Here is a 12,438-nt window from a genome sequence, read left to right on the forward strand (position 1 = left end):
TTATGCTATGTTATACTCTTGTGTTCATATTAAATGCATGATGTGCATGTATAATTTATGACCATACATAATCGTGTAAACTTCTCTTAAAACCTAAAAGCAATTAATAGTGCTTAATACTACCTCCCAGTTGGGGCTCAAGACTAATAAGGACCTTTGGAATGAACAAATAATAATATAATCATACTGACTCTCCACCTAGATCCCAGGGCTGTGTTAAAGACTCAGTAGATAATAGGTTTAAAGACTACCAGTAAATCCTTAGAGAAAGTTTGTGTAAACAATTATTTATCCTAGTATACCCCATACGTATGCTAATAACAAATTTTCTCTGGAGATGATTTCCTGCTGGGAGAACTATATTTTAAAGGTAACATCAAGTTATGTTTATCTTGTGAGAAAATAAAGCAACACTGGTATATCAAGAAGAATAGCATGCAAGCTCAAAAAATAAAGAAAAATCACAAAAGAAAAAGTGATACATTATTTCAATAACATTTTACATTCTTATTGCATATTTCATCATAAAGATCAATAAAATGTTCCAACTCATAACAAATACAAGAATTATTCAACTTCCTGTCTTAGCAAATTGTCTCAGGGATGTAAGACAATAACTGTATTTATACCCACACAGCTACACCATTTAATGATTTAGGATAGAAAGTCAAACTCAGGGGGAGACTGACTTAAGTAATCAAAATCCACTTACTAGGATTTTGCATCTTAAAATAGACACCTGATTTTTAACAAATAAAAATCCAATCTATAACAATTACTCATTGTTGTTTTCTTATATTTAAAAAATAGGGATATTATCACTAGTGTCCCAAAATTATTGACAGAAAGATAAAAGGGAGAAAACTGAGCACTTTCCTATAGTCAGCCTAACTTATTTGGGGGGCGGGGGATTGTCATGAGATTTTTCCATGAACTCACTTAGCCCTTGGAGGATGGGAGTCCTACACGGTATATCTATTGCAGAGCTTTCCATCTTCAGTGAAAAACAACCTCCTTCAGGCGTGTAGTTGCTAGGTTACTATTAAATAGAATTACTGTGGTGTAATATATTCATAAAGAGTCAGAAGATAAGTAAGAAAATAATTATAATAACTTTGTCATGTTTATGCAACTTGATGCATTAATATATATCCAGAGGTATTATTCTAGGGGGAGAGAAGAAAGGCATTTTCCATTTTGAATATTCTTAGTGATTCATTGAATGTCTCCCCTCTATCCCAACACCTTGAAAGCATTTCAGTTAAAGAGGATACTTAATCCACAAGTCTAGGTTCCTGGATTTCTCTGAATCAATAGTGATTGGCATAAATGCTGACACATGACAGAGGAAGATTACAACTGTTATATTTGGAGGGGACCTTAAGGTATACAGGGGTGAGCAAAAGTAGTTTTACAGTTATTCATATGGAAAATAATACAATGATTAATAAACAATAACACAAGAATAAACTGTATTTCACATACTCACAGCTGTAAACCTAGCTTTGCCAACCCCTGTATACCTCATATATTCTAGCCTAAAACCATTAAAAAGAAATGCCAAGTATCTTATTTTAAGGATTATGTGGTTGATTCTTGAAGCCTTCCATCAAATAATGTTGCTTCCACAAATGTCTCAGTGTAGTTAATATTTTACTTGCCCTTGTTATACTAACCAATGATCATTTATGTGTTATAATCACCGGACAAGATTTGAAACATGAGATGCCTAAGCCAGAAACGTGTAGGTGGGGCCTGGCATCAATGTGTTTTAAAAGTTCTAGTCATTTGATGAGCAACCAGAGAAGAGACCAGAGGGTCTGCAGACCATCGAACAGCACATTCTTCCTTCAAAAGGTTTTAAAATAAAAGGGCAAGGAGCATATACAGTTTAGACGTGTTCATTGGTTGAACTAATATTAGCAGAATATCAGAATCACAATATATAATTTACACGCAAGAGGAACACTTTCAACTGAATTTATTTCTTGCACCAAGCCTCTCTATTCTTTTTCATTCACACTACAGAAATTTCATTGCTTTAGAGAAAATAAAAGGATAACATGAGCAGCCAACTCCATCTGTAAATTTTTAAAAATAAAGCTAGAACCAAAAATTGCGCCTCTAAAGTGTGAATTTTGGTTTTGGACATTTTTGCAAGTGAAGGGTAAAAAATAAAACCTGCCAAGAAATGAAAAATATATTTTTTTTCCACTTACCACCTTATGAAAGTAAGTGTAAAATGTGCAAAATCACCATTGACATTCAGGCAATCCCTGAAAAATAGGTCTGAGTAGGAAGGAGAATTAAATATGAGCTCAGCTACGTGAATTATGCATGACCAAAAAAAATAATCTAAAAGGATATAGAACGATTTTCTTTTAAATTCTATTTTCTTATGATGATGGTTCAGAGAACAAGGACAAATATTTCATTTTTTTTCCACTTCACAAAAAAAGGTTTCGTTTCTTGTTGTTCCTCATAGACATTCAGCTAACTAGCACTAGGTATTGCTCCGTTCCAGGGAAAAGTCAGAAAAGTGGGGATCTAGTAGGATTCTCAACATTGGGAAAAGAAATCCTTTTGCATTCCTCCTTTTGCCACCCTTCAAATATTTCACCTCCAGGCTGAAATCCAGCAAGCTAAAAAAAAACAAGCTTTTCCTCTAGTGCTTAGACGGGAGCGGTCCGCCTGCTGCCTCTTCCTGCCTTCACACTCCCCCATTAGCCTCGGTGGGCCAGCCCCGTCTCCAAGGAGGTGGGCAGAATCCACCTGGGGCCTCACTGGGCGGGCTCTGGTTCCTCCAACCCACAGGCAAAGGCTTCAGAGTCTGTAACTGAGCCCCAGCCCTGCCACATCGTTCTTGCATGTTTTTAAGTGTTTCCCAAAATCTGAGATGGAATTTTATTATAAGTCAATGAGTAACGAGCTTGTGAAAAATGAGAAGTCTTGATTGGCAACAGTTCCTCACCAGGAGTTTATTCATGTTTCAGAGTTTGTCATCAGCATGAAATTTTCATATATGTGTAAATATATAGAAAAATTGGGAAGGATAATGTACCTACCTGATAACACCAGTTACCTATGGGAGAGGAAGTGGGACTGAGCCTGGCAGTCAAAGTCCTTTCCACTGTTCTATAATATTTTAATTTTATGTAACTAATTTATAATGTTAAATGTCTAATAATTTAATTGTGTGTCAATGGCTTAATATGAGTTTTGTGTATACTTAACATTTAATAGAATAAAAAGTTCTGTGAAATACGGACTTTCATGCTAGAGATCTTACCATTGCAAAGGAGATGTCCTCTCTATGAGAATGAGAATATATCCAAATTTGTTAATTAACTGAGGGAAGCAAGGAGGGAGAGTAAAAATACAGAGCCTAAGTCTCAGCTCTTCGTTTCTACGCCCCATGTAGACACCCCTGCGAGCACACATCCTTTCAAAATCCTTCTTAAAACAGCCCCCCAGAAGGCCAGTATTAATCTGTAAGTGTTGGTGTACACTATCGTATAAGATCTTCATTAGCCGCCAGGGTTTCTTAATGAAGCAGATACCTGAACTCTCCACGGGGTCTTCGTACCTTGAGGATGTACCTGAATAGTTCAGGGAGTTTTCCAAGATACATATACTCAAGTTCCAATACTGGAAAGTCTGATTTTGTATAAATATGATTGGATTTTAATATGCACATATTGCAAACAAGTCCTCCTACCAGTGATTTTGATGAATTAGTTATGAATTTTAATGTAATATAATTGTCATTATAAATTTATAAATATTGATGCTAGTGTAGGTCTGTTATATGATGAAGTCTCCCTGGAAAAAGTACAGCCATTGTTAATATACTGAGAACGGTTTGCATGACATCCATGTAACCTGGTAGCCAAGGAGAGCGGACTGGAATGTATACGTGTGAACAATGATGGCTTCACTGTAGTAGTCAATGGGGCTGGTAGACGCCATTCAGTGAGCATGTGTACTGGGTGGCTGTTGCATCAAAATGACTGAGCGAGCAGAGCAATGAATGTGCATCAAATTTTGTGTTAAGCTTGAACATTCCTTTGTAGAAACTATTCGATGATTCAGAAGGCCGCCACTATGGGCAACTGGTGATTGGCAGCTTCATTACAACAGCATGCCTGCTTATACATCATGTCTCATGCAGAGTTTTTTGGCAAAACATCAAATTACACAGGTGACTTAGCCTTCTTACAGCCCAGATTTGGTGCCCTGTGACTTCTGGCTTTTCCAAAAACTAAAATCACCTTTGAAAGGGAAGAGATTTCAGACCATCAATGAGATTCAGGAAAATAGAACAGGGCAGCTGATAGCAATTGGGAGAACCGTGTTAGGTCCCAAGATAACCTACTTTGAAGGGGACTAAGTCATCGTTGTCCTATGTACAATGTTTCCTGTATTTTGTATCTTCTTCAATACATGTACCTACTGTTTGTATTACATGGCTGGATACCTTCGGGACAGACTTTGTATGTACCTCCAGATGACCTGGATTGTAGTTCTGATCTTAGAACCCATTAACCTCATGTCCTTGGGCAGTCATGTAGTTGCCCAAGGTTTAGATTTTTCATTGACAAATAGGCTTACTGCTTCTATTTCTCATAATCACTTCAACTCAAAAGGACAACTGCCTTGGCCATATCTTGGCCCAAATCTGTGAGACTGGGGATGAGTCACTTCTCCTCTCACTCCTCAACACCTTGGTCTTAAAAATGGGGATTGTGTTACAGGATCAGTGGTTCTCAACCCCTGCTCTGAATCAGAGCCCTTAGGGACAATGTAGGCTCTGGGGATGTGTGTGTTTGGGGTAGGGAGGCGAGGAAAGTCGGGGGTGGGGAGGAATGGTGTATAAGTAACATGCAACAAGGACCCTGGCCCTTTTTCCCTGCTTCACCCATGGGGTTTAATGTTTGCATATTTGTGTGAGATTTTTTTACAGCCAAATATGTTTTAAAGCACCAAACCTGACAAACTCTGAGATCACACCCAGCTCAAAATTCTTTAAATCGAATTCACAAGATTGTTAGGCTCAAATTAGATAATGATTGTTAGTACGTTTTACAAAATGAAAAGCTATCAGGCTGAGTGGCCTTGGAAGTATTATAATACAGGCTTAAATTTTACTCAGCCTGCAAAATGGGCTAACCTTCATTCTCTTTTATTGTCAGTCTTGGCTTGATTTCTCTCGCCCTTGGCCCCTTACATGGCTCATAAAAGAAACACTCACCCTGATTACACCCTGATTGCTCCTAATCTCAGCCAATTTCAGCAGAGGAAGAACATATATTCACAGTCACCCTGTTTCTTCCCCTTTGCCATCAGGCAGGGCTGAGAAAATAACCACATGCCCACTGGGAATATGAATGCTCAGGGAAGGTTGCTCAGTCTCCATTAAAAACATTCTAAATAACCTCTGCACACAATTGAGTCTGTGGAAGTCAGTCCTTCTTGAACAATAGAGCTGAGTGAGCCATCTGAGAGTCTTTTCAGAGTCTTGCCCGATTCACCCTTCCCATGAGTCCTGATCACATATCCATATGCCTCACTCCTGGAGGTTCATGATACGACAATGCTCAATGGTGAAGGAATCCTTTCACATATATGAACCAGAATAGCTTGTGAAGAAGACTCACTTTAACAACTATTTAATTTATAATGTGCCTACTACTTGTCAAGTTCACAGGTTACATGGATGAACAGATAGAGTGACCGGTTTTGATGAGCACAGAAGCTGGAGTAAGAGCCAAGCCAGAGCCAATTACTATAAATGCAACACAGTAAGTAGAAAGATAAAGGGTTACATGGTGTGTTATGAAGTACAAAACATCGCTAGCTAAATTTGGATGCTTAGGGTAGGCTTCATGGAAACACATAGGTTTACTTGTGAAAACTAACTAAGAGTTAGCCAAAGAAAGTTGGAACAGATTTTCCCAAATAAAGGAACAGCATCGACTGTAAAGCAGGCAAAACTGCCATCAGTTTGTTATTGCTAGAATATGATATGAAAATTCTATACAAAATGACCAGGAAGTTAAAGAATGAGAATATGTCTTGGAAGGAGTTGATGTTACTGTGAAAGCATTTGGACTTTATTCTGCAAGTTATGAGAGAACCCCTGAAGTGTTTTATTCTATTTTAATTGAATTTACTGGGATGACACCGGTAATAAAATTATACAGATCTCAGGTGTACAATTCTATAACATGTCATCTGTATATTGTATTGTGTGTTCTCTACCACAAGTCAAGTCTCCTTCCATCGCCACTTATCCTCCTATACTGTCTGCTACCTTATTCAAGTGGTGTCTTGAAACGGTTTGTTTAGGTAAATCTCTGCTTCTAATATGCTATATACATTTGCACATCAAGAGATTTTCTTTTATGGAACAGTATATGTAAATTATATGAGACCATTGCCAGAAATGCAACCACTCTGAAAACATTTTGCAAATACTGCTGTGACATATTTTGAAGCACACGTTTACTCTGAAATCTAGACTCCTAAATGTTAACCTCTTTCTGAGTGTTCGCAATGATCCCATCACTGGGAAACACGTGGCTCATTTACTGAGACTTACATTTTAGTGACACAGGCTTAACGAGGCACTAGAGGCTTTATTTACATTTCTCCCTAAAAAGCTATTAGAATTATGCAGATCTGTTCCTGATGCTGCCGTTTCCCCACCTAATTATTTTTCATGTATTCATTTGCGTGTTTTGATTCATTTTCCTCACACATTCTCTGACTTCACAGTGTTTTGAAGCCCCCTCACCCATTTGTGATGTGCCCCCGCCCCCGCGCTATGGGTTAGAAAATGTGGCAGTTCATTACCTTTACAAGATCCGAACACTATTAATAATGGTAACAACAACACAACAGCAGCAGTTGCCAGAGATCCAACTGGCAGTGAATGGTATGGCTTACATATGCTGTACATAAACTATCTCGTTGAATTTTTATAACTATCTTATGAGGCTGTCACTAATGTTATCTCCAATCTGCAGAGGAGAAAACTATATTTATTCAGATTGAATACATTTTTGCAGATCAGACAGCTAGTAAGCGCGACAACTATTATTCATCCCCAATCTCTGACTTTTGTACCTGCTTTGTGAGCCCCGCCCTGTGTTTGCTCTGCAGTCTGTAGTGTCAGACGTTCACTGATTCATTCTGCAGACAGCAATGAAGTAACAGTGGCGGGATGGACTGTGGGAGCCAGGGCCGGGGGCAGGATGGAGGAGGGCAAAGAGGGAGAAACTGGGACAACTTTAATAGAATAAATAAGAATAAAAAAAAGAAAGAAACTGCAAAGGATACAAAGGGGAGTAAAACCTGCCTTCTGCTCACAGGAATCACACAGTTTAGAATACAAATCAGGAAAATACAAGCTAGAAACACAATGTAAAATCCGTGCCGCCACATTTCCAAGGAAGACAAGGTGTCCCAGCTGGATGGCTGGAAGAGGTTTTAGGTGTGTGCAGCTTCCTTTATAGTCAGAGAGAAGCACATTGACATGGCAATGAGCTATCCCTACGCGCTGACTAATTTAGCAAAAACGTAAAAGTCTGCTTCTACTAAATGTGGAAGAAGATTTAGAACAAAAAGATTTCTGTAGCATCATTTTTTAAAAATCTAGAACAATTAAAGATACATATATCCTACGGTCCAACAATTCCTCTCCTAGGGTAACCCTGAGAGATACTCTTGCAAAACTATACCAGGGGAGACATACAGTATGTTCATAGAAACACTGTTTGTAATAAACCACACGGGACAGCATAAATGTCCATCACTAATAGACCTGATAAATACAAATGTGATGTACCCATACAATGAGATACTATATAATAATTAAAATGAATACACCGTAACTATATGCTTTAACATTAGTAGGGCTTACAAACAATATAAATAAAAGAAGCAGATAACCAAATAATGTATACAGAATGATTCCATTTATATAAAATTTTAGAGGAGGCAAAATGAAACTGTTTTTTAAGGATGTATACAGACATGGGAAAACTATTTTAAAAAGCGTGAGAATGGCTCTCGCAAAGATCGGGCCACCGATGGTCTCTATCAGAGACAGGGTGATGTGTACACAGGGTTTCTATGCAATGAATGATACTCTATCTCTTAAGATAGGTGGTAGATACATGAGTGGGTTCCAATTAGTCTTTAAGTTTGACAATTATCTTTTACATTTGCTCCATGTTACAAACATTCCTTGTGCAAGGGACGTTCAAACACATACCCTTTTTTTTAAAACTAGAACCAATAAAGACTTTGCATTAGGAATGCTATTTACATAAGCATCAGAGAACAGGGCTTTGAAATTAGGGAGAAGGGCAAGAAGGGCAAAAGTGCTATACAACCTGCTACTACAAATTTAGGCTGTGCTTGTTGTAAAATATGGGATGAATAATCCAAATTATTGTGTAACTAAAATCCCAAAGTAACATGTTGATTTTGGAGCTCAGTGGAGAGGTAACGCATGTGTGAACATGATCTGCTGTGAACAATAGTTCTTGAAAATGATCATGGAAAAGCTGAAGCAAGTGAGACAGTCAACAAAAGCAATGATTCTGTAAAAATATCTGCCAGTTGTAGGAAAGTCTAAAAATGTGCCTGTGATACCTACATAACAAAGACAGCATTGGAAGATGTGACAGATGAGTCCATTGAAGCTCATAAGCCCTAAAACGTATCAGCAATCCAAAAGCACATCCGATGCCAATATTTAGTGCATGAAAGCAGAGGTGCTCAAGTAGCATCACGGGGACTTAGGTAAATATTATAATACAGAGAGTACAGTCCTCTCTTGAGAAAAAAGTCCACAATAAGGCCAACAGAGGAAAACAATGTATGTTCAGGCCTTTAAAAATTGAGACACAGAAATGGTAGAAAACATAGGTTGCTCCAGTGGGAACCCAAATTCTTAATTTCCCATACTCCAAAAGACTCAGGGCCAGAAGAGTTTACAGTTCACAAATATTAAGTGCATTCAAGGGTCAGAGAAAAAGCAATGCTAGGAAGTGAAATGAACTGAAGAAGGCCCATGACACAGGCAGGCACTCTGAGTCAAATTCAGCAAATGAGTCACACAGAGACGTCTCCTGAACTCGGCCTTCAGACCACCAGACTGTGAGTCCTGATGTCCAGCCACCCGAAATGAGGCAAAGGCCCTGCTGCCCTGCACCCAAGAAACAGGTTTCCATTCTTTTTGTTCAATTCTCTTTCAATTATCGTAGGACATGAGCCGTTTCTTAACATTATGTTGTCTACTGGGAGCCACAGGGAATTGGAGCAGATAGAGTGGTTTTATTGTCTATCCCTGAGTTTGGTGGATTTTTGACTTTCCATTTTTAAAGTATCAATTCACTTCAAAGGCTCACAAATCTAAAGTAACTTACAGGTGTGGAGTTTTAAATCTCATGAAATAAATAAGGTCATTGTATTCAGCACATTCTTGACATTTTAATGAAGCATATTAACAAAAATTATGTTAAGTCATTACATGGAGCTATTACTCTCTGTTACATTAGAACATCACAAGATCTGAAGGAAAACTCATAAAATTACATTATGGCAATATTATCAATGATGACATAATTATAGTGACATTAATGACACTATGAGGGACTTTTTTCTCAAATATTCCTCTATGGCCAGACAAATCGAGCATCAATAAGAAGCCATCATCTGTAGCTTATGAGCAATTCTCTGCTTAATTCTTCATACTGGAATTCACAGTAAAAATGACAATATTGAGACCCATCCTATACTTGGCAAAAATAAAGTTGCACTATCCTTATTATCCGTCACTGAAACTATAGGTTCCAGGACAATTGAATTTCCCCTTCTCCCAACATTTTGATAATACAGTGGAAATATTAAAGTATTCTAAACCTGGACTCACTTTAAATAAATTAATACTGTGTTTCAATATTGCTGTCCCCCAAGTGTATCATCATCATGACCATCGTCATTGTCATCATGTAGATCACCTAACATTGGCAGGTTTAATGGCTCCAAAATTGAGGAGAGTCTACTTGCAGCTGTAAAGCACCTGACGCAATTAAGTCAAATAACTGGTTTTATTTCTTAGGAGAGTCTCCATTAAAATCTAAGATAGAATAAGCATTTTTTTTTTTTTTTTGCCTCCCTAATTAATAGCTAAAGGGCTTAAATCTCCTGAAGCTTACTCAAATGAGCTGTATTTTGGGAAACTCCTAATGAAAGAATAGACTAGTGAAAGACCTAAGGAAATTACCTGAGGAAGAGAGGCTGGTGACATAAACAAGTGAATTCACTTTTTCCAAGGCTGTGCACTCAGCTGACCAGGGTTAGATCCAATCTTTCCCAAGTCCCGGAGCTGATCAAGTACCATAATTTACAGTAGCAAAACTTGCAAGATTTTGTTCATCTAAAATTCCCTCCACCCTCTTATCTTTTTTAAATAGCCAAAACAAACCTATGAGTTAGAGTCTATCATTATTTGATTTTTACAAAGCAGGTGATACTTCCAAAAATTAAATAATTTTGCAGAGGTCACATCTAGTGACTGCCAGACCCAAGAATCGAGACAATTTTATCTGTTCCCAGGTCTTCAATCTACTTTTGTGTGCTCCATGAAAGTTAGTGGAAGCTGGAGCCACGTGAACAGCCACGGCAGTCACAATACTGCCATAAAATAGATGGCTCACTTAAACTGGCTAATTTAAAGTAAGGTTAATGAAATGACTACTTACAAAGGATTAATGAAGTTCCAGGAGTTAGTAAAATCAGGAGGAAGTATTATCAATGCTACGCCCAAACAGGCAAAGAGAATGAGTAGTTACAAGAACCTACATTCAGAAATGGGTGTGTGAGCAGAATTGCTTGATAAAAGGCCCTTTATATAAGAGACACAGTCAACATGGATGAGAGTGGACAAGGGCTACCTCACATTTTCTTGCTTTATTTTCTTGCTTTGCAACTGGCCAAATCTAATCAAATGCCAAAGGTCAGTGTGACAAAGGTAGATCTGGAGTGGAAAAAAGCTTGATATCTAGCACAGTTGTCTATCTTTGTGCAGGAAAGATATGGTATAGTGTTTTGATATAATGACCCTATTGTTATTAGAAATTTAGGAACCTTGGAGAAGAATTAAAGATGTTATTTATCTTTCATTACAAAAGCCTGTGTTGCTTATTGCATCAATAACGCAGACAGAAAGTTTTCAAGAATTTCTAATAATCATTAAATTAAAATCTGAGTCAGTTTAAAAACATGCTTGCACACAAGACTTAAAGCAGCATGTAATATCTACAGAGTATGCGACTCATTATACACATTTAATAAATGTTTGTTGAATACATGTTGATATCGAAAAGCCTAGCTTTGTCCGAAAGACCATGCCTATGGTATTAAGGAGGAAGAGAAGGAGAATTTAGCAGCCCCATCCCTTTCTGATTTTATTGCTGAGCCTGGCATATGCACTTCTTAAAGCCTCAGAGGTGATCATCAAGTATAACTAGGGTGCAGAAGCTTTTATTTGTCTTCAACCTCTTGATAATGACTACGTGATGCATATAAAAGTTTGAATGTGAAATGAAAAAAGTGGAAATCCAAGATGAATCCGTTTGAAGGTAATCCCCATAGAGGCAGACATCTCTGTTTCTATTCTTCACTGATATATTCTGAATACTTAGAACAGCGCCTGCCATAGTGTTGTAGGTTTTCCATAATAATTTGTTAGGTGAATGCATGATTTAATTCCAAAATGAGATAATGCACACAAAGAATTTAGCCTAATGACCGCCAAATTAAGGCATGATCACAATTAATCTGTTTTATTCTTCTAATTAATTGATTACACATCTATCTGCTTTTATTAGCAAATTATCCAGGCCTTCTTGTTGTTTCTCAGTCTAGTGAGGAATCCAAACACAAGGCAAGAAGAGAAAAGTAAAGATAATACAGACGGCCCATTAATTCTCACAATTGTTCTGTCACTTGGGAAGATAGCCCTTCAGTCAAAAGAATGCATATTGGTTGTCCACTTCTGAGTAATGTGCTTACTATTACTCTTAGTTATTTCCTCTGTTGCACATCCCTATGCCTTTCAGAGCTTTATATACCAGGGCAGCCAGATCATAAAGAGCATTAATGCTTCATTTTTTGAGTCCTTTTTCATGAAAGGTTAGGGCCCTGGGTGGCACCTAAGGCACCGGCTGAAACGTTCCTTCCCCATCTTCATTCTACTTGCCTGAAAAGTTTGTAACAAAGGTTAATTTGTATCTCTCCCCTCCTCTGTGCCCTCCCCTCCTGCAAAGAGCTCTCTTTTCCTATTTTGCTGAGGCAAAAGTAATCTGGAAACTCCACAGCTGGTCATGACCTACCAATTTGTCTCTAATGCATTCCGGAAAGTAT

This window comes from Pteronotus mesoamericanus, unplaced genomic scaffold (genome assembly GCF_021234165.1).
Source record: "Pteronotus mesoamericanus isolate MK-2021 breed Mesoamerican mustached bat unplaced genomic scaffold, CSHL_Meso_final contig_84, whole genome shotgun sequence".
NCBI classification, from domain to species: domain Eukaryota; kingdom Metazoa; phylum Chordata; class Mammalia; order Chiroptera; family Mormoopidae; genus Pteronotus; species Pteronotus mesoamericanus.